The sequence below is a fragment of the Hyla sarda genome, unplaced genomic scaffold (genome assembly GCF_029499605.1).
Source record: "Hyla sarda isolate aHylSar1 unplaced genomic scaffold, aHylSar1.hap1 scaffold_2097, whole genome shotgun sequence".
NCBI lineage: Eukaryota > Metazoa > Chordata > Amphibia > Anura > Hylidae > Hyla > Hyla sarda.
In genome coordinates, this window is record NW_026608761.1 from 1 (window position 1) to 22,164 (window position 22,164).

The window sequence follows — 22,164 nt, forward strand, 5'->3', positions numbered from 1 at the left end:
AGGCACAGGACTTCTGCTGCTGCTGACTAAATGGCCTCCTTAATTGGATCATTTGAGTAGCCAGCACACCTGTGCAGGTAGGGCATGACATGATAGGCAGCTGCCTTGATAGCGGGTGGGTGCTGAATGTTCCTAATTGACAAAATAAGATTAATGCTTATGAAGAAATATAAAATCTCATCCCTTCCCCAATATCGCGCCACACCCCTACCCCTTAATTCCCTGGTTGAACTTGATGGACATATGTCTTTTTTCGACCGTACTAACTATGTAACTATGTAACATAACATGGGGGGGGGGGGGGGGGGTCTCCTGGCTGTTCACACAGGTGTGTCATTGCTGTACATTGACCATGCATTGCTTCTGTGGTATTGCAAAGGCAAAGACAAATGCTTCCAGCCATCCATTGCACTAATGGATTGGTCATCAGCTGGCTGTCTATGTCCCGCATCAATATAGACCAAAGTACAGAGGGTTAGGCTATGCTATTGTGCACCTACCTGATGCATCAGAAGGTGCGAGGCCCTTGCTAAATTCTGTGCACAGACTTTGAGATCTATACTTTAGACTGTATCTAAACCTGCTCCAACATGGACTGACATTCTGGCCTACTTTCAGCCGATGCGACTTGTCTGTCGCTGAACAGTCGCTTTTTATGTATTCAGCACCTATGTATAATGTTGTAAAAATGCTCTAGAAGCTAAAGTCGCAGAAATGTCACACATATTTGGCCTGCAACTTTCTGTGCGACAAATTCAGACAGGAAAAATCAGTATAAATCCTTAGAAAATTATCCCCCAGTGTCTCCATCTGCTGGCGGTATTGAATAAGCATTGCTGCACTGATGGGGTATGCATTAGACGAAAAAAAAGAAGAAAAAGAAGAATAATACGCCCAGAAAAGAGGCGAAAAGGAGAAAAACGTAAAAAAACGTGAAAAAAAAGTAAGAGGAAGAGAAGGGAAAAAAAGGTGGAAATGGGTTTAAAAGTGATTTCGGCGGAGAAATATATATATATATATATATATATATATATATATATATATATATATATATATATATACGCGCACACACACACATATATATAAACGTATTCTCCGTTGAGATATTGCAGCCGCTGCTGTGTCCAGGCCCAGGAGCCTTAGCACTGTGCTGTGATGTCACTCAATACCACTGACATCACTAGGTGTAAACAACATCTCTCCTTTGCTGTGTATGTGACTATGGAGCTGTTTGGTGATGTCGTCTATTATGGCCTTCATAGAAGCAACAGGAGATTGTTGCATCCATCTAGAACCCTCAGAACTACAGTGCTATGATGTCACTCACTTCCACAGGCCTTGCAGAGTGTAAACAACAACAACCCAGCTTTGTTGTGTATGTAACCATAGGGATTTGTGATGTCACCTAGAACCTTCACAGCAGCGACAGCTTTATGAGGAGCATCAGCACTGCTCTGCCTGAGCAGAACCATCACCGCCATAGGTTGTCAAATAACCCGGATTTAACCCACACAGGTAAGTCCAATGGGGTGCAGGCATGTCCTCTATGCTTACAGCTTCCCGTGGGTGTTGGTTTGATACCGTTTGGGGACAGCCAAGGAGGCATCTGCAGGCAACAAAGGTAGGTGTGTGCTTGTGTGTGTGTTTCCTATGCAGATCCTAAGCCCAGTGTCACATGCAAGTAGGAGGAGTAAGAAGGGTTCCTGGCAAATCCGGGTTATGGATTGCATTTAAAAAGGCCCCGTGGGAGTGCAATGGGCCCCTGTCTTGCTGCTTAGCAATAATGGTATGGGTTTAGGTTCTGCTGTGTGTACTGGTGGTTGACTGCCCCCCAGCCCAGAGTGTGCATGGAAAATTGTCTGGCAGCCTCCCTGACAGCAAGCAGTGATAGTGCCCATGAAGGGGACCTTGTTGGGCCCGCCCCTTTCACAGTTATCGCTTCTCGGCCTTTTGGCTAAGATCAAGTGTAGTATCTGTTCTTATCAGTTTTCATGCTGGTGGGGATGGGTGCTGCATGGAGGATGCAGGTGTACCAGGGCTTTCCGGGGCTGGTTCTGAGGAATCAGCTCGACGGCTGCCCCGATGTGACCTGTTCCCTCCGGGTCTCGCCATGAGGCTGAGAGGGTCTAGAGCCGAGGTACTTTTGTGCCTCGGGGAGTGGTGACCCCGAGGTGCCGAAACTCACTGGGAGAATAGGCTCACTGAGTTGAAGCACGGGCACCATAATCTCTTCACCTTGTGGCACTCACCTCTTGATTCCCGGCCTTCTGGCTAGGATCAGAGAAATTTTTATAGATCCGGCCGGATGTCCGGGCAGTATATCTGCACACATTCACTTATTTATTTATTTTTTGTCTCACTGTGTCACTTTTTGCGTGTTGTGTGTTCACAGGATTTGTCAGGATGCGGTAGCCCTTCTGGGTGTCCCTCCTGGCGGTCTAGGGGAGGTGTGTGTGGCCATTAGGTTCCGCACCTCCCTGCAAACACCCCGGGTACTCCTGCTTCGCAGGGTACCTACCGTAATCGGCTCTGCGGGCAGATACCTTGGCTAACGCCAAGGGGGATGCCGGGAGCATTTGTGGTCTCCTAGTAGCTTCGGCGAAAAGGGACATCGAACCTGGAACCTCGCAGGTACCTTTTGGTCCGGAGGCGAAGGGTAAGGTTTGTTGGGGGGCCTCTCTCCTATCGGAGAAGGGCTTGCGATAGACCGCATCCTTTGTGCACGTTTTTTTAGTGTAACACGTTTGCACTTTTTCTTGCACTTTGGGTGAATCGAAAGCACGTTCCTCGGCTTTAGATAAAAAAAAAAAAAAAAAAAAATCTGTTCTTATCAGTTTAATATCTGATACGTCCCCTATCTGGGGACCATATATTAAATGGATTTTTGAGAACGGGGGCCGATTTCGAAGCTTGCTTCCGTCGCCCTATGCATTGACCCGATATGGCAGTATCTTCGGGTACAGTGCACCACCCCCTTACAGGGTTAAAAAGAAAGATTCCTACTTTCATTGCTACCTGCTTGCTGGCTAGCCAGCTAGCCAGCCCTGTGGGCCTTGCTGCTGCAGCCAAAAAACAAAAGGTGGTGCTGCTGCTGCTGCTTCTGCTGCTTCTGCTTGTGTCTGGCCGCTGTTGGAGCGTCCAGGCACAGGACTTCTGCTGCTGCTGACTAAATGGCCTCCTTAATTGGATCATTTGAGTAGCCAGCACACCTGTGCAGGTAGGGCATGACATGATAGGCAGCTGCCTTGATAGCGGGTGGGTGCTGAATGTTCCTAATTGACAAAATAAGATTAATGCTTATGAAGAAATATAAAATCTCATCCCTTCCCCAATATCGCGCCACACCCCTACCCCTTAATTCCCTGGTTGAACTTGATGGACATATGTCTTTTTTCGACCGTACTAACTATGTAACTATGTAACATAACATGGGGGGGGGGGGGGGGGGGGTCTCCTGGCTGTTCACACAGGTGTGTCATTGCTGTACATTGACCATGCATTGCTTCTGTGGTATTGCAAAGGCAAAGACAAATGCTTCCAGCCATCCATTGCACTAATGGATTGGTCATCAGCTGGCTGTCTATGTCCCGCATCAATATAGACCAAAGTACAGAGGGTTAGGCTATGCTATTGTGCACCTACCTGATGCATCAGAAGGTGCGAGGCCCTTGCTAAATTCTGTGCACAGACTTTGAGATCTATACTTTAGACTGTATCTAAACCTGCTCCAACATGGACTGACATTCTGGCCTACTTTCAGCCGATGCGACTTGTCTGTCGCTGAACAGTCGCTTTTTATGTATTCAGCACCTATGTATAATGTTGTAAAAATGCTCTAGAAGCTAAAGTCGCAGAAATGTCACACATATTTGGCCTGCAACTTTCTGTGCGACAAATTCAGACAGGAAAAATCAGTATAAATCCTTAGAAAATTATCCCCCAGTGTCTCCATCTGCTGGCGGTATTGAATAAGCATTGCTGCACTGATGGGGTATGCATTAGACGAAAAAAAAGAAGAAAAAGAAGAATAATACGCCCAGAAAAGAGGCGAAAAGGAGAAAAACGTAAAAAAACGTGAAAAAAAAGTAAGAGGAAGAGAAGGGAAAAAAAGGTGGAAATGGGTTTAAAAGTGATTTCGGCGGAGAAATATATATATATATATATATATATATATATATATATATACGCGCACACACACACATATATATAAACGTATTCTCCGTTGAGATATTGCAGCCGCTGCTGTGTCCAGGCCCAGGAGCCTTAGCACTGTGCTGTGATGTCACTCAATACCACTGACATCACTAGGTGTAAACAACATCTCTCCTTTGCTGTGTATGTGACTATGGAGCTGTTTGGTGATGTCGTCTATTATGGCCTTCATAGAAGCAACAGGAGATTGTTGCATCCATCTAGAACCCTCAGAACTACAGTGCTATGATGTCACTCACTTCCACAGGCCTTGCAGAGTGTAAACAACAACAACCCAGCTTTGTTGTGTATGTAACCATAGGGATTTGTGATGTCACCTAGAACCTTCACAGCAGCGACAGCTTTATGAGGAGCATCAGCACTGCTCTGCCTGAGCAGAACCATCACCGCCATAGGTTGTCAAATAACCCGGATTTAACCCACACAGGTAAGTCCAATGGGGTGCAGGCATGTCCTCTATGCTTACAGCTTCCCGTGGGTGTTGGTTTGATACCGTTTGGGGACAGCCAAGGAGGCATCTGCAGGCAACAAAGGTAGGTGTGTGCTTGTGTGTGTGTTTCCTATGCAGATCCTAAGCCCAGTGTCACATGCAAGTAGGAGGAGTAAGAAGGGTTCCTGGCAAATCCGGGTTATGGATTGCATTTAAAAAGGCCCCGTGGGAGTGCAATGGGCCCCTGTCTTGCTGCTTAGCAATAATGGTATGGGTTTAGGTTCTGCTGTGTGTACTGGTGGTTGACTGCCCCCCAGCCCAGAGTGTGCATGGAAAATTGTCTGGCAGCCTCCCTGACAGCAAGCAGTGATAGTGCCCATGAAGGGGACCTTGTTGGGCCCGCCCCTTTCACGGTTATCGCTTCTCGGCCTTTTGGCTAAGATCAAGTGTAGTATCTGTTCTTATCAGTTTAATATCTGATACGTCCCCTATCTGGGGACCATATATTAAATGGATTTTTGAGAACGGGGGCCGATTTCGAAGCTTGCTTCCGTCGCCCTATGCATTGACCCGATATGGCAGTATCTTCGGGTACAGTGCACCACCCCCTTACAGGGTTAAAAAGAAAGATTCCTACTTTCATTGCTACCTGCTTGCTGGCTAGCCAGCTAGCCAGCCCTGTGGGCCTTGCTGCTGCAGCCAAAAAACAAAAGGTGGTGCTGCTGCTGCTGCTTCTGCTGCTTCTGCTTGTGTCTGGCCGCTGTTGGAGCGTCCAGGCACAGGACTTCTGCTGCTGCTGACTAAATGGCCTCCTTAATTGGATCATTTGAGTAGCCAGCACACCTGTGCAGGTAGGGCATGACATGATAGGCAGCTGCCTTGATAGCGGGTGGGTGCTGAATGTTCCTAATTGACAAAATAAGATTAATGCTTATGAAGAAATATAAAATCTCATCCCTTCCCCAATATCGCGCCACACCCCTACCCCTTAATTCCCTGGTTGAACTTGATGGACATATGTCTTTTTTCGACCGTACTAACTATGTAACTATGTAACATAACATGGGGGGGGGGGGGGGGGTCTCCTGGCTGTTCACACAGGTGTGTCATTGCTGTACATTGACCATGCATTGCTTCTGTGGTATTGCAAAGGCAAAGACAAATGCTTCCAGCCATCCATTGCACTAATGGATTGGTCATCAGCTGGCTGTCTATGTCCCGCATCAATATAGACCAAAGTACAGAGGGTTAGGCTATGCTATTGTGCACCTACCTGATGCATCAGAAGGTGCGAGGCCCTTGCTAAATTCTGTGCACAGACTTTGAGATCTATACTTTAGACTGTATCTAAACCTGCTCCAACATGGACTGACATTCTGGCCTACTTTCAGCCGATGCGACTTGTCTGTCGCTGAACAGTCGCTTTTTATGTATTCAGCACCTATGTATAATGTTGTAAAAATGCTCTAGAAGCTAAAGTCGCAGAAATGTCACACATATTTGGCCTGCAACTTTCTGTGCGACAAATTCAGACAGGAAAAATCAGTATAAATCCTTAGAAAATTATCCCCCAGTGTCTCCATCTGCTGGCGGTATTGAATAAGCATTGCTGCACTGATGGGGTATGCATTAGACGAAAAAAAAGAAGAAAAAGAAGAATAATACGCCCAGAAAAGAGGCGAAAAGGAGAAAAACGTAAAAAAACGTGAAAAAAAAGTAAGAGGAAGAGAAGGGAAAAAAAGGTGGAAATGGGTTTAAAAGTGATTTCGGCGGAGAAATATATATATATATATATATATATATATATATATATATATACGCGCACACACACACATATATATAAACGTATTCTCCGTTGAGATATTGCAGCCGCTGCTGTGTCCAGGCCCAGGAGCCTTAGCACTGTGCTGTGATGTCACTCAATACCACTGACATCACTAGGTGTAAACAACATCTCTCCTTTGCTGTGTATGTGACTATGGAGCTGTTTGGTGATGTCGTCTATTATGGCCTTCATAGAAGCAACAGGAGATTGTTGCATCCATCTAGAACCCTCAGAACTACAGTGCTATGATGTCACTCACTTCCACAGGCCTTGCAGAGTGTAAACAACAACAACCCAGCTTTGTTGTGTATGTAACCATAGGGATTTGTGATGTCACCTAGAACCTTCACAGCAGCGACAGCTTTATGAGGAGCATCAGCACTGCTCTGCCTGAGCAGAACCATCACCGCCATAGGTTGTCAAATAACCCGGATTTAACCCACACAGGTAAGTCCAATGGGGTGCAGGCATGTCCTCTATGCTTACAGCTTCCCGTGGGTGTTGGTTTGATACCGTTTGGGGACAGCCAAGGAGGCATCTGCAGGCAACAAAGGTAGGTGTGTGCTTGTGTGTGTGTTTCCTATGCAGATCCTAAGCCCAGTGTCACATGCAAGTAGGAGGAGTAAGAAGGGTTCCTGGCAAATCCGGGTTATGGATTGCATTTAAAAAGGCCCCGTGGGAGTGCAATGGGCCCCTGTCTTGCTGCTTAGCAATAATGGTATGGGTTTAGGTTCTGCTGTGTGTACTGGTGGTTGACTGCCCCCCAGCCCAGAGTGTGCATGGAAAATTGTCTGGCAGCCTCCCTGACAGCAAGCAGTGATAGTGCCCATGAAGGGGACCTTGTTGGGCCCGCCCCTTTCACGGTTATCGCTTCTCGGCCTTTTGGCTAAGATCAAGTGTAGTATCTGTTCTTATCAGTTTAATATCTGATACGTCCCCTATCTGGGGACCATATATTAAATGGATTTTTGAGAACGGGGGCCGATTTCGAAGCTTGCTTCCGTCGCCCTATGCATTGACCCGATATGGCAGTATCTTCGGGTACAGTGCACCACCCCCTTACAGGGTTAAAAAGAAAGATTCCTACTTTCATTGCTACCTGCTTGCTGGCTAGCCAGCTAGCCAGCCCTGTGGGCCTTGCTGCTGCAGCCAAAAAACAAAAGGTGGTGCTGCTGCTGCTGCTGCTTCTGCTTGTGTCTGGCCGCTGTTGGAGCGTCCAGGCACAGGACTTCTGCTGCTGCTGACTAAATGGCCTCCTTAATTGGATCATTTGAGTAGCCAGCACACCTGTGCAGGTAGGGCATGACATGATAGGCAGCTGCCTTGATAGCGGGTGGGTGCTGAATGTTCCTAATTGACAAAATAAGATTAATGCTTATGAAGAAATATAAAATCTCATCCCTTCCCCAATATCGCGCCACACCCCTACCCCTTAATTCCCTGGTTGAACTTGATGGACATATGTCTTTTTTCGACCGTACTAACTATGTAACTATGTAACATAACATGGGGGGGGGGGGGGGGGGGTCTCCTGGCTGTTCACACAGGTGTGTCATTGCTGTACATTGACCATGCATTGCTTCTGTGGTATTGCAAAGGCAAAGACAAATGCTTCCAGCCATCCATTGCACTAATGGATTGGTCATCAGCTGGCTGTCTATGTCCCGCATCAATATAGACCAAAGTACAGAGGGTTAGGCTATGCTATTGTGCACCTACCTGATGCATCAGAAGGTGCGAGGCCCTTGCTAAATTCTGTGCACAGACTTTGAGATCTATACTTTAGACTGTATCTAAACCTGCTCCAACATGGACTGACATTCTGGCCTACTTTCAGCCGATGCGACTTGTCTGTCGCTGAACAGTCGCTTTTTATGTATTCAGCACCTATGTATAATGTTGTAAAAATGCTCTAGAAGCTAAAGTCGCAGAAATGTCACACATATTTGGCCTGCAACTTTCTGTGCGACAAATTCAGACAGGAAAAATCAGTATAAATCCTTAGAAAATTATCCCCCAGTGTCTCCATCTGCTGGCGGTATTGAATAAGCATTGCTGCACTGATGGGGTATGCATTAGACGAAAAAAAAGAAGAAAAAGAAGAATAATACGCCCAGAAAAGAGGCGAAAAGGAGAAAAACGTAAAAAAACGTGAAAAAAAAGTAAGAGGAAGAGAAGGGAAAAAAAGGTGGAAATGGGTTTAAAAGTGATTTCGGCGGAGAAATATATATATATATATATATATATATATATATATATATATATACGCGCACACACACACATATATATAAACGTATTCTCCGTTGAGATATTGCAGCCGCTGCTGTGTCCAGGCCCAGGAGCCTTAGCACTGTGCTGTGATGTCACTCAATACCACTGACATCACTAGGTGTAAACAACATCTCTCCTTTGCTGTGTATGTGACTATGGAGCTGTTTGGTGATGTCGTCTATTATGGCCTTCATAGAAGCAACAGGAGATTGTTGCATCCATCTAGAACCCTCAGAACTACAGTGCTATGATGTCACTCACTTCCACAGGCCTTGCAGAGTGTAAACAACAACAACCCAGCTTTGTTGTGTATGTAACCATAGGGATTTGTGATGTCACCTAGAACCTTCACAGCAGCGACAGCTTTATGAGGAGCATCAGCACTGCTCTGCCTGAGCAGAACCATCACCGCCATAGGTTGTCAAATAACCCGGATTTAACCCACACAGGTAAGTCCAATGGGGTGCAGGCATGTCCTCTATGCTTACAGCTTCCCGTGGGTGTTGGTTTGATACCGTTTGGGGACAGCCAAGGAGGCATCTGCAGGCAACAAAGGTAGGTGTGTGCTTGTGTGTGTGTTTCCTATGCAGATCCTAAGCCCAGTGTCACATGCAAGTAGGAGGAGTAAGAAGGGTTCCTGGCAAATCCGGGTTATGGATTGCATTTAAAAAGGCCCCGTGGGAGTGCAATGGGCCCCTGTCTTGCTGCTTAGCAATAATGGTATGGGTTTAGGTTCTGCTGTGTGTACTGGTGGTTGACTGCCCCCCAGCCCAGAGTGTGCATGGAAAATTGTCTGGCAGCCTCCCTGACAGCAAGCAGTGATAGTGCCCATGAAGGGGACCTTGTTGGGCCCGCCCCTTTCACAGTTATCGCTTCTCGGCCTTTTGGCTAAGATCAAGTGTAGTATCTGTTCTTATCAGTTTAATATCTGATACGTCCCCTATCTGGGGACCATATATTAAATGGATTTTTGAGAACGGGGGCCGATTTCGAAGCTTGCTTCCGTCGCCCTATGCATTGACCCGATATGGCAGTATCTTCGGGTACAGTGCACCACCCCCTTACAGGGTTAAAAAGAAAGATTCCTACTTTCATTGCTACCTGCTTGCTGGCTAGCCAGCTAGCCAGCCCTGTGGGCCTTGCTGCTGCAGCCAAAAAACAAAAGGTGGTGCTGCTGCTGCTGCTTCTGCTGCTTCTGCTTGTGTCTGGCCGCTGTTGGAGCGTCCAGGCACAGGACTTCTGCTGCTGCTGACTAAATGGCCTCCTTAATTGGATCATTTGAGTAGCCAGCACACCTGTGCAGGTAGGGCATGACATGATAGGCAGCTGCCTTGATAGCGGGTGGGTGCTGAATGTTCCTAATTGACAAAATAAGATTAATGCTTATGAAGAAATATAAAATCTCATCCCTTCCCCAATATCGCGCCACACCCCTACCCCTTAATTCCCTGGTTGAACTTGATGGACATATGTCTTTTTTCGACCGTACTAACTATGTAACTATGTAACATAACATGGGGGGGGTCTCCTGGCTGTTCACACAGGTGTGTCATTGCTGTACATTGACCATGCATTGCTTCTGTGGTATTGCAAAGGCAAAGACAAATGCTTCCAGCCATCCATTGCACTAATGGATTGGTCATCAGCTGGCTGTCTATGTCCCGCATCAATATAGACCAAAGTACAGAGGGTTAGGCTATGCTATTGTGCACCTACCTGATGCATCAGAAGGTGCGAGGCCCTTGCTAAATTCTGTGCACAGACTTTGAGATCTATACTTTAGACTGTATCTAAACCTGCTCCAACATGGACTGACATTCTGGCCTACTTTCAGCCGATGCGACTTGTCTGTCGCTGAACAGTCGCTTTTTATGTATTCAGCACCTATGTATAATGTTGTAAAAATGCTCTAGAAGCTAAAGTCGCAGAAATGTCACACATATTTGGCCTGCAACTTTCTGTGCGACAAATTCAGACAGGAAAAATCAGTATAAATCCTTAGAAAATTATCCCCCAGTGTCTCCATCTGCTGGCGGTATTGAATAAGCATTGCTGCACTGATGGGGTATGCATTAGACGAAAAAAAAGAAGAAAAAGAAGAATAATACGCCCAGAAAAGAGGCGAAAAGGAGAAAAACGTAAAAAAACGTGAAAAAAAAGTAAGAGGAAGAGAAGGGAAAAAAAGGTGGAAATGGGTTTAAAAGTGATTTCGGCGGAGAAATATATATATATATATATATATATATATATATATATATACGCGCACACACACACATATATATAAACGTATTCTCCGTTGAGATATTGCAGCCGCTGCTGTGTCCAGGCCCAGGAGCCTTAGCACTGTGCTGTGATGTCACTCAATACCACTGACATCACTAGGTGTAAACAACATCTCTCCTTTGCTGTGTATGTGACTATGGAGCTGTTTGGTGATGTCGTCTATTATGGCCTTCATAGAAGCAACAGGAGATTGTTGCATCCATCTAGAACCCTCAGAACTACAGTGCTATGATGTCACTCACTTCCACAGGCCTTGCAGAGTGTAAACAACAACAACCCAGCTTTGTTGTGTATGTAACCATAGGGATTTGTGATGTCACCTAGAACCTTCACAGCAGCGACAGCTTTATGAGGAGCATCAGCACTGCTCTGCCTGAGCAGAACCATCACCGCCATAGGTTGTCAAATAACCCGGATTTAACCCACACAGGTAAGTCCAATGGGGTGCAGGCATGTCCTCTATGCTTACAGCTTCCCGTGGGTGTTGGTTTGATACCGTTTGGGGACAGCCAAGGAGGCATCTGCAGGCAACAAAGGTAGGTGTGTGCTTGTGTGTGTGTTTCCTATGCAGATCCTAAGCCCAGTGTCACATGCAAGTAGGAGGAGTAAGAAGGGTTCCTGGCAAATCCGGGTTATGGATTGCATTTAAAAAGGCCCCGTGGGAGTGCAATGGGCCCCTGTCTTGCTGCTTAGCAATAATGGTATGGGTTTAGGTTCTGCTGTGTGTACTGGTGGTTGACTGCCCCCCAGCCCAGAGTGTGCATGGAAAATTGTCTGGCAGCCTCCCTGACAGCAAGCAGTGATAGTGCCCATGAAGGGGACCTTGTTGGGCCCGCCCCTTTCACGGTTATCGCTTCTCGGCCTTTTGGCTAAGATCAAGTGTAGTATCTGTTCTTATCAGTTTAATATCTGATACGTCCCCTATCTGGGGACCATATATTAAATGGATTTTTGAGAACGGGGGCCGATTTCGAAGCTTGCTTCCGTCGCCCTATGCATTGACCCGATATGGCAGTATCTTCGGGTACAGTGCACCACCCCCTTACAGGGTTAAAAAGAAAGATTCCTACTTTCATTGCTACCTGCTTGCTGGCTAGCCAGCTAGCCAGCCCTGTGGGCCTTGCTGCTGCAGCCAAAAAACAAAAGGTGGTGCTGCTGCTGCTGCTTCTGCTGCTTCTGCTTGTGTCTGGCCGCTGTTGGAGCGTCCAGGCACAGGACTTCTGCTGCTGCTGACTAAATGGCCTCCTTAATTGGATCATTTGAGTAGCCAGCACACCTGTGCAGGTAGGGCATGACATGATAGGCAGCTGCCTTGATAGCGGGTGGGTGCTGAATGTTCCTAATTGACAAAATAAGATTAATGCTTATGAAGAAATATAAAATCTCATCCCTTCCCCAATATCGCGCCACACCCCTACCCCTTAATTCCCTGGTTGAACTTGATGGACATATGTCTTTTTTCGACCGTACTAACTATGTAACTATGTAACATAACATGGGGGGGGGGGGGGGGTCTCCTGGCTGTTCACACAGGTGTGTCATTGCTGTACATTGACCATGCATTGCTTCTGTGGTATTGCAAAGGCAAAGACAAATGCTTCCAGCCATCCATTGCACTAATGGATTGGTCATCAGCTGGCTGTCTATGTCCCGCATCAATATAGACCAAAGTACAGAGGGTTAGGCTATGCTATTGTGCACCTACCTGATGCATCAGAAGGTGCGAGGCCCTTGCTAAATTCTGTGCACAGACTTTGAGATCTATACTTTAGACTGTATCTAAACCTGCTCCAACATGGACTGACATTCTGGCCTACTTTCAGCCGATGCGACTTGTCTGTCGCTGAACAGTCGCTTTTTATGTATTCAGCACCTATGTATAATGTTGTAAAAATGCTCTAGAAGCTAAAGTCGCAGAAATGTCACACATATTTGGCCTGCAACTTTCTGTGCGACAAATTCAGACAGGAAAAATCAGTATAAATCCTTAGAAAATTATCCCCCAGTGTCTCCATCTGCTGGCGGTATTGAATAAGCATTGCTGCACTGATGGGGTATGCATTAGACGAAAAAAAAGAAGAAAAAGAAGAATAATACGCCCAGAAAAGAGGCGAAAAGGAGAAAAACGTAAAAAAACGTGAAAAAAAAGTAAGAGGAAGAGAAGGGAAAAAAAGGTGGAAATGGGTTTAAAAGTGATTTCGGCGGAGAAATATATATATATATATATATATATATATATATATATATATATATACGCGCACACACACACATATATATAAACGTATTCTCCGTTGAGATATTGCAGCCGCTGCTGTGTCCAGGCCCAGGAGCCTTAGCACTGTGCTGTGATGTCACTCAATACCACTGACATCACTAGGTGTAAACAACATCTCTCCTTTGCTGTGTATGTGACTATGGAGCTGTTTGGTGATGTCGTCTATTATGGCCTTCATAGAAGCAACAGGAGATTGTTGCATCCATCTAGAACCCTCAGAACTACAGTGCTATGATGTCACTCACTTCCACAGGCCTTGCAGAGTGTAAACAACAACAACCCAGCTTTGTTGTGTATGTAACCATAGGGATTTGTGATGTCACCTAGAACCTTCACAGCAGCGACAGCTTTATGAGGAGCATCAGCACTGCTCTGCCTGAGCAGAACCATCACCGCCATAGGTTGTCAAATAACCCGGATTTAACCCACACAGGTAAGTCCAATGGGGTGCAGGCATGTCCTCTATGCTTACAGCTTCCCGTGGGTGTTGGTTTGATACCGTTTGGGGACAGCCAAGGAGGCATCTGCAGGCAACAAAGGTAGGTGTGTGCTTGTGTGTGTGTTTCCTATGCAGATCCTAAGCCCAGTGTCACATGCAAGTAGGAGGAGTAAGAAGGGTTCCTGGCAAATCCGGGTTATGGATTGCATTTAAAAAGGCCCCGTGGGAGTGCAATGGGCCCCTGTCTTGCTGCTTAGCAATAATGGTATGGGTTTAGGTTCTGCTGTGTGTACTGGTGGTTGACTGCCCCCCAGCCCAGAGTGTGCATGGAAAATTGTCTGGCAGCCTCCCTGACAGCAAGCAGTGATAGTGCCCATGAAGGGGACCTTGTTGGGCCCGCCCCTTTCACGGTTATCGCTTCTCGGCCTTTTGGCTAAGATCAAGTGTAGTATCTGTTCTTATCAGTTTAATATCTGATACGTCCCCTATCTGGGGACCATATATTAAATGGATTTTTGAGAACGGGGGCCGATTTCGAAGCTTGCTTCCGTCGCCCTATGCATTGACCCGATATGGCAGTATCTTCGGGTACAGTGCACCACCCCCTTACAGGGTTAAAAAGAAAGATTCCTACTTTCATTGCTACCTGCTTGCTGGCTAGCCAGCTAGCCAGCCCTGTGGGCCTTGCTGCTGCAGCCAAAAAACAAAAGGTGGTGCTGCTGCTGCTGCTTCTGCTGCTTCTGCTTGTGTCTGGCCGCTGTTGGAGCGTCCAGGCACAGGACTTCTGCTGCTGCTGACTAAATGGCCTCCTTAATTGGATCATTTGAGTAGCCAGCACACCTGTGCAGGTAGGGCATGACATGATAGGCAGCTGCCTTGATAGCGGGTGGGTGCTGAATGTTCCTAATTGACAAAATAAGATTAATGCTTATGAAGAAATATAAAATCTCATCCCTTCCCCAATATCGCGCCACACCCCTACCCCTTAATTCCCTGGTTGAACTTGATGGACATATGTCTTTTTTCGACCGTACTAACTATGTAACTATGTAACATAACATGGGGGGGGGGGGGGGGTCTCCTGGCTGTTCACACAGGTGTGTCATTGCTGTACATTGACCATGCATTGCTTCTGTGGTATTGCAAAGGCAAAGACAAATGCTTCCAGCCATCCATTGCACTAATGGATTGGTCATCAGCTGGCTGTCTATGTCCCGCATCATTATAGACCAAAGTACAGAGGGTTAGGCTATGCTATTGTGCACCTACCTGATGCATCAGAAGGTGCGAGGCCCTTGCTAAATTCTGTGCACAGACTTTGAGATCTATACTTTAGACTGTATCTAAACCTGCTCCAACATGGACTGACATTCTGGCCTACTTTCAGCCGATGCGACTTGTCTGTCGCTGAACAGTCGCTTTTTATGTATTCAGCACCTATGTATAATGTTGTAAAAATGCTCTAGAAGCTAAAGTCGCAGAAATGTCACACATATTTGGCCTGCAACTTTCTGTGCGACAAATTCAGACAGGAAAAATCAGTATAAATCCTTAGAAAATTATCCCCCAGTGTCTCCATCTGCTGGCGGTATTGAATAAGCATTGCTGCACTGATGGGGTATGCATTAGACGAAAAAAAAGAAGAAAAAGAAGAATAATACGCCCAGAAAAGAGGCGAAAAGGAGAAAAACGTAAAAAAACGTGAAAAAAAAGTAAGAGGAAGAGAAGGGAAAAAAAGGTGGAAATGGGTTTAAAAGTGATTTCGGCGGAGAAATATATATATATATATATATATATATATATATATATATATATACGCGCACACACACACATATATATAAACGTATTCTCCGTTGAGATATTGCAGCCGCTGCTGTGTCCAGGCCCAGGAGCCTTAGCACTGTGCTGTGATGTCACTCAATACCACTGACATCACTAGGTGTAAACAACATCTCTCCTTTGCTGTGTATGTGACTATGGAGCTGTTTGGTGATGTCGTCTATTATGGCCTTCATAGAAGCAACAGGAGATTGTTGCATCCATCTAGAACCCTCAGAACTACAGTGCTATGATGTCACTCACTTCCACAGGCCTTGCAGAGTGTAAACAACAACAACCCAGCTTTGTTGTGTATGTAACCATAGGGATTTGTGATGTCACCTAGAACCTTCACAGCAGCGACAGCTTTATGAGGAGCATCAGCACTGCTCTGCCTGAGCAGAACCATCACCGCCATAGGTTGTCAAATAACCCGGATTTAACCCACACAGGTAAGTCCAATGGGGTGCAGGCATGTCCTCTATGCTTACAGCTTCCCGTGGGTGTTGGTTTGATACCGTTTGGGGACAGCCAAGGAGGCATCTGCAGGCAACAAAGGTAGGTGTGTGCTTGTGTGTGTGTTTCCTATGCAGATCCTAAGCCCAGTGTCACATGCAAGTAGGAGGAGTAAGAAGGGTTCCTGGCAAATCCGGGTTATGGATTGCATTTAAAAAGGCCCCGTGGGAGTGCAATGGGCCCCTGTCTTGCTGCTTAGCAATAATGGTATGGGTTTAGGTTCTGCTGTGTGTACTGGTGGTTGACTGCCCCCCAGCCCAGAGTGTGCATGGAAAATTGTCTGGCAGCCTCCCTGACAGCAAGCAGTGATAGTGCCCATGAAGGGGACCTTGTTGGGCCCGCCCCTTTCACGGTTATCGCTTCTCGGCCTTTTGGCTAAGATCAAGTGTAGTATCTGTTCTTATCAGTTTAATATCTGATACGTCCCCTATCTGGGGACCATATATTAAATGGATTTTTGAGAACGGGGGCCGATTTCGAAGCTTGCTTCCGTCGCCCTATGCATTGACCCGATATGGCAGTATCTTCGGGTACAGTGCACCACCCCCTTACAGGGTTAAAAAGAAAGATTCCTACTTTCATTGCTACCTGCTTGCTGGCTAGCCAGCTAGCCAGCCCTGTGGGCCTTGCTGCTGCAGCCAAAAAACAAAAGGTGGTGCTGCTGCTGCTGCTTCTGCTGCTTCTGCTTGTGTCTGGCCGCTGTTGGAGCGTCCAGGCACAGGACTTCTGCTGCTGCTGACTAAATGGCCTCCTTAATTGGATCATTTGAGTAGCCAGCACACCTGTGCAGGTAGGGCATGACATGATAGGCAGCTGCCTTGATAGCGGGTGGGTGCTGAATGTTCCTAATTGACAAAATAAGATTAATGCTTATGAAGAAATATAAAATCTCATCCCTTCCCCAATATCGCGCCACACCCCTACCCCTTAATTCCCTGGTTGAACTTGATGGACATATGTCTTTTTTCGACCGTACTAACTATGTAACTATGTAACATAACATGGGGGGGGGGGGGGGGGGTCTCCTGGCTGTTCACACAGGTGTGTCATTGCTGTACATTGACCATGCATTGCTTCTGTGGTATTGCAAAGGCAAAGACAAATGCTTCCAGCCATCCATTGCACTAATGGATTGGTCATCAGCTGGCTGTCTATGTCCCGCATCAATATAGACCAAAGTACAGAGGGTTAGGCTATGCTATTGTGCACCTACCTGATGCATCAGAAGGTGCGAGGCCCTTGCTAAATTCTGTGCACAGACTTTGAGATCTATACTTTAGACTGTATCTAAACCTGCTCCAACATGGACTGACATTCTGGCCTACTTTCAGCCGATGCGACTTGTCTGTCGCTGAACAGTCCCTTTTTATGTATTCAGCACCTATGTATAATGTTGTAAAAATGCTCTAGAAGCTAAAGTCGCAGAAATGTCACACATATTTGGCCTGCAACTTTCTGTGCGACAAATTCAGACAGGAAAAATCAGTATAAATCCTTAGAAAATTATCCCCCAGTGTCTCCATCTGCTGGCGGTATTGAATAAGCATTGCTGCACTGATGGGGTATGCATTAGACGAAAAAAAAGAAGAAAAAGAAGAATAATACGCCCAGAAAAGAGGCGAAAAGGAGAAAAACGTAAAAAAACGTGAAAAAAAAGTAAGAGGAAGAGAAGGGAAAAAAAGGTGGAAATGGGTTTAAAAGTGATTTCGGCGGAGAAATATATATATATATATATATATATATATATATATATACGCGCACACACACACATATATATAAACGTATTCTCCGTTGAGATATTGCAGCCGCTGCTGTGTCCAGGCCCAGGAGCCTTAGCACTGTGCTGTGATGTCACTCAATACCACTGACATCACTAGGTGTAAACAACATCTCTCCTTTGCTGTGTATGTGACTATGGAGCTGTTTGGTGATGTCGTCTATTATGGCCTTCATAGAAGCAACAGGAGATTGTTGCATCCATCTAGAACCCTCAGAACTACAGTGCTATGATGTCACTCACTTCCACAGGCCTTGCAGAGTGTAAACAACAACAACCCAGCTTTGTTGTGTATGTAACCATAGGGATTTGTGATGTCACCTAGAACCTTCACAGCAGCGACAGCTTTATGAGGAGCATCAGCACTGCTCTGCCTGAGCAGAACCATCACCCCGCCATAGGTTGTCAAATAACCCGGATTTAACCCACACAGGTAAGTCCAATGGGGTGCAGGCATGTCCTCTATGCTTACAGCTTCCCGTGGGTGTTGGTTTGATACCGTTTGGGGACAGCCAAGGAGGCATCTGCAGGCAACAAAGGTAGGTGTGTGCTTGTGTGTGTGTTTCCTATGCAGATCCTAAGCCCAGTGTCACATGCAAGTAGGAGGAGTAAGAAGGGTTCCTGGCAAATCCGGGTTATGGATTGCATTTAAAAAGGCCCCGTGGGAGTGCAATGGGCCCCTGTCTTGCTGCTTAGCAATAATGGTATGGGTTTAGGTTCTGCTGTGTGTACTGGTGGTTGACTGCCCCCCAGCCCAGAGTGTGCATGGAAAATTGTCTGGCAGCCTCCCTGACAGCAAGCAGTGATAGTGCCCATGAAGGGGACCTTGTTGGGCCCGCCCCTTTCACGGTTATCGCTTCTCGGCCTTTTGGCTAAGATCAAGTGTAGTATCTGTTCTTATCAGTTTAATATCTGATACGTCCCCTATCTGGGGACCATATATTAAATGGATTTTTGAGAACGGGGGCCGATTTCGAAGCTTGCTTCCGTCGCCCTATGCATTGACCCGATATGGCAGTATCTTCGGGTACAGTGCACCACCCCCTTACAGGGTTAAAAAGAAAGATTCCTACTTTCATTGCTACCTGCTTGCTGGCTAGCCAGCTAGCCAGCCCTGTGGGCCTTGCTGCTGCAGCCAAAAAACAAAAGGTGGTGCTGCTGCTGCTGCTTCTGCTGCTTCTGCTTGTGTCTGGCCGCTGTTGGAGCGTCCAGGCACAGGACTTCTGCTGCTGCTGAAAATGGCCTCCTTAATTGGATCATTTGAGTAGCCAGCACACCTGTGCAGGTAGGGCATGACATGATAGGCAGCTGCCTTGATAGCGGGTGGGTGCTGAATGTTCCTAATTGACAAAATAAGATTAATGCTTATGAAGAAATATAAAATCTCATCCCTTCCCCAATATCGCGCCACACCCCTACCCCTTAATTCCCTGGTTGAACTTGATGGACATATGTCTTTTTTCGACCGTACTAACTATGTAACTATGTAACATAACATGGGGGGGGGGGGGGGGGGGGTCTCCTGGCTGTTCACACAGGTGTGTCATTGCTGTACATTGACCATGCATTGCTTCTGTGGTATTGCAAAGGCAAAGACAAATGCTTCCAGCCATCCATTGCACTAATGGATTGGTCATCAGCTGGCTGTCTATGTCCCGCATCAATATAGACCAAAGTACAGAGGGTTAGGCTATGCTATTGTGCACCTACCTGATGCATCAGAAGGTGCGAGGCCCTTGCTAAATTCTGTGCACAGACTTTGAGATCTATACTTTAGACTGTATCTAAACCTGCTCCAACATGGACTGACATTCTGGCCTACTTTCAGCCGATGCGACTTGTCTGTCGCTGAACAGTCGCTTTTTATGTATTCAGCACCTATGTATAATGTTGTAAAAATGCTCTAGAAGCTAAAGTCGCAGAAATGTCACACATATTTGGCCTGCAACTTTCTGTGCGACAAATTCAGACAGGAAAAATCAGTATAAATCCTTAGAAAATTATCCCCCAGTGTCTCCATCTGCTGGCGGTATTGAATAAGCATTGCTGCACTGATGGGGTATGCATTAGACGAAAAAAAGAAGAAAAAGAAGAATAATACGCCCAGAAAAGAGGCGAAAAGGAGAAAAACGTAAAAAAACGTGAAAAAAAAGTAAGAGGAAGAGAAGGGAAAAAAAGGTGGAAATGGGTTTAAAAGTGATTTCGGCGGAGAAATATATATATATATATATATATATATATATATATATATATATACGCGCACACACACACATATATATAAACGTATTCTCCGTTGAGATATTGCAGCCGCTGCTGTGTCCAGGCCCAGGAGCCTTAGCACTGTGCTGTGATGTCACTCAATACCACTGACATCACTAGGTGTAAACAACATCTCTCCTTTGCTGTGTATGTGACTATGGAGCTGTTTGGTGATGTCGTCTATTATGGCCTTCATAGAAGCAACAGGAGATTGTTGCATCCATCTAGAACCCTCAGAACTACAGTGCTATGATGTCACTGACTTCCACAGGCCTTGCAGAGTGTAAACAACAACAACCCAGCTTTGTTGTGTATGTAACCATAGGGATTTGTGATGTCACCTAGAACCTTCACAGCAGCGACAGCTTTATGAGGAGCATCAGCACTGCTCTGCCTGAGCAGAACCATCACCGCCATAGGTTGTCAAATAACCCGGATTTAACCCACACAGGTAAGTCCAATGGGGTGCAGGCATGTCCTCTATGCTTACAGCTTCCCGTGGGTGTTGGTTTGATACCGTTTGGGGACAGCCAAGGAGGCATCTGCAGGCAACAAAGGTAGGTGTGTGCTTGTGTGTGTGTTTCCTATGCAGATCCTAAGCCCAGTGTCACATGCAAGTAGGAGGAGTAAGAAGGGTTCCTGGCAAATCCGGGTTATGGATTGCATTTAAAAAGGCCCCGTGGGAGTGCAATGGGCCCCTGTCTTGCTGCTTAGCAATAATGGTATGGGTTTAGGTTCTGCTGTGTGTACTGGTGGTTGACTGCCCCCCAGCCCAGAGTGTGCATGGAAAATTGTCTGGCAGCCTCCCTGACAGCAAGCAGTGATAGTGCCCATGAAGGGGACCTTGTTGGGCCCGCCCCTTTCACGGTTATCGCTTCTCGGCCTTTTGGCTAAGATCAAGTGTAGTATCTGTTCTTATCAGTTTAATATCTGATACGTCCCCTATCTGGGGACCATATATTAAATGGATTTTTGAGAACGGGGGCCGATTTCGAAGCTTGCTTCCGTCGCCCTATGCATTGACCCGATATGGCAGTATCTTCGGGTACAGTGCACCACCCCCTTACAGGGTTAAAAAGAAAGATTCCTACTTTCATTGCTACCTGCTTGCTGGCTAGCCAGCTAGCCAGCCCTGTGGGCCTTGCTGCTGCAGCCAAAAAACAAAAGGTGGTGCTGCTGCTGCTGCTTCTGCTGCTTCTGCTTGTGTCTGGCCGCTGTTGGAGCGTCCAGGCACAGGACTTCTGCTGCTGCTGACTAAATGGCCTCCTTAATTGGATCATTTGAGTAGCCAGCACACCTGTGCAGGTAGGGCATGACATGATAGGCAGCTGCCTTGATAGCGGGTGGGTGCTGAATGTTCCTAATTGACAAAATAAGATTAATGCTTATGAAGAAATATAAAATCTCATCCCTTCCCCAATATCGCGCCACACCCCTACCCCTTAATTCCCTGGTTGAACTTGATGGACATATGTCTTTTTTCGACCGTACTAACTATGTAACTATGTAACATAACATGGGGGGGGGGGGGGGGTCTCCTGGCTGTTCACACAGGTGTGTCATTGCTGTACATTGACCATGCATTGCTTCTGTGGTATTGCAAAGGCAAAGACAAATGCTTCCAGCCATCCATTGCACTAATGGATTGGTCATCAGCTGGCTGTCTATGTCCCGCATCAATATAGACCAAAGTACAGAGGGTTAGGCTATGCTATTGTGCACCTACCTGATGCATCAGAAGGTGCGAGGCCCTTGCTAAATTCTGTGCACAGACTTTGAGATCTATACTTTAGACTGTATCTAAACCTGCTCCAACATGGACTGACATTCTGGCCTACTTTCAGCCGATGCGACTTGTCTGTCGCTGAACAGTCGCTTTTTATGTATTCAGCACCTATGTATAATGTTGTAAAAATGCTCTAGAAGCTAAAGTCGCAGAAATGTCACACATATTTGGCCTGCAACTTTCTGTGCGACAAATTCAGACAGGAAAAATCAGTATAAATCCTTAGAAAATTATCCCCCAGTGTCTCCATCTGCTGGCGGTATTGAATAAGCA

General features: G+C 46.3%; 9 non-coding genes and 1 pseudogene across 9 annotated transcripts; all 10 read left to right on the forward strand.

The window, feature by feature from the left end:
• The first annotated feature begins 1,934 nt into the window (after positions 1–1,934).
• LOC130319064 (U2 spliceosomal RNA) lies at positions 1,935–2,094 on the forward strand (annotated as a pseudogene).
• Positions 2,095–2,786: 692 nt separating this feature from the next.
• LOC130319063 (U2 spliceosomal RNA) lies at positions 2,787–2,973 on the forward strand. Its single transcript, XR_008865470.1, has one exon. It is a non-coding gene; the product is annotated as a U2 spliceosomal RNA (small nuclear RNA).
• Positions 2,974–5,058: 2,085 nt separating this feature from the next.
• LOC130319042 (U2 spliceosomal RNA) lies at positions 5,059–5,249 on the forward strand. Its single transcript, XR_008865452.1, has one exon. It is a non-coding gene; the product is annotated as a U2 spliceosomal RNA (small nuclear RNA).
• A 2,084-nt stretch (positions 5,250–7,333) lies between these two features.
• Positions 7,334–7,524, forward strand: LOC130319054 (U2 spliceosomal RNA). Its single transcript, XR_008865463.1, has one exon. It is a non-coding gene; the product is annotated as a U2 spliceosomal RNA (small nuclear RNA).
• A 2,082-nt stretch (positions 7,525–9,606) lies between these two features.
• LOC130319067 (U2 spliceosomal RNA) lies at positions 9,607–9,797 on the forward strand. The gene has a single exon (XR_008865471.1). It is a non-coding gene; the product is annotated as a U2 spliceosomal RNA (small nuclear RNA).
• A 2,073-nt stretch (positions 9,798–11,870) lies between these two features.
• On the forward strand, positions 11,871–12,061 carry LOC130319068 (U2 spliceosomal RNA). Its single transcript, XR_008865472.1, has one exon. It is a non-coding gene; the product is annotated as a U2 spliceosomal RNA (small nuclear RNA).
• Positions 12,062–14,148: 2,087 nt separating this feature from the next.
• LOC130319069 (U2 spliceosomal RNA) lies at positions 14,149–14,339 on the forward strand. Its single transcript, XR_008865473.1, has one exon. It is a non-coding gene; the product is annotated as a U2 spliceosomal RNA (small nuclear RNA).
• A 2,085-nt stretch (positions 14,340–16,424) lies between these two features.
• LOC130319043 (U2 spliceosomal RNA) lies at positions 16,425–16,615 on the forward strand. The gene has a single exon (XR_008865453.1). It is a non-coding gene; the product is annotated as a U2 spliceosomal RNA (small nuclear RNA).
• Positions 16,616–18,698: 2,083 nt separating this feature from the next.
• Positions 18,699–18,889, forward strand: LOC130319045 (U2 spliceosomal RNA). Its single transcript, XR_008865454.1, has one exon. It is a non-coding gene; the product is annotated as a U2 spliceosomal RNA (small nuclear RNA).
• A 2,086-nt stretch (positions 18,890–20,975) lies between these two features.
• Positions 20,976–21,166, forward strand: LOC130319046 (U2 spliceosomal RNA). Its single transcript, XR_008865455.1, has one exon. It is a non-coding gene; the product is annotated as a U2 spliceosomal RNA (small nuclear RNA).
• The last annotated feature ends 998 nt before the right edge of the window (positions 21,167–22,164 follow it).